This window comes from Nannospalax galili, unplaced genomic scaffold (genome assembly GCF_000622305.1).
Source record: "Nannospalax galili isolate Female #2095 unplaced genomic scaffold, S.galili_v1.0 scaffold247, whole genome shotgun sequence".
In the NCBI taxonomy this organism is placed as follows: domain Eukaryota; kingdom Metazoa; phylum Chordata; class Mammalia; order Rodentia; family Spalacidae; genus Nannospalax; species Nannospalax galili.
Genome location: NW_008356952.1, coordinates 755,073 through 755,292, shown reverse-complemented (window position 1 = coordinate 755,292; position 220 = coordinate 755,073). Strand labels below are relative to the sequence as shown.

At 32.7% G+C, this 220-nt stretch overlaps 1 protein-coding gene across 7 annotated transcripts in view; it reads right to left on the bottom strand.

The window, feature by feature from the left end:
- Cspp1 (centrosome and spindle pole associated protein 1) overlaps positions 1 to 220 on the bottom strand; it is a 137,805-nt gene that overhangs the window by 14,024 nt on the left and 123,561 nt on the right. The gene's annotated exons all lie outside the window — the stretch shown is intronic.

Here is a 220-nt window from a genome sequence, read left to right as displayed (position 1 = left end):
TTGATATGTTTTTTTCCATCCTTTCACTTTGAGATAGTGTCTGTCCTTGCAAGTGAGATGAGTTTCTTGCAGACAACAAAAACATGGGTTTTGTTTCTTAATCCATTCACCTAGTCTTTCTCTTTTGACTGGGAAGTTCAGTCCGTTAGTATTTAAAGTTAATGAAAGATAAGTATTGAATCCTGTCATTTTTATTTCTGTTTACATTCTTGATATAGCT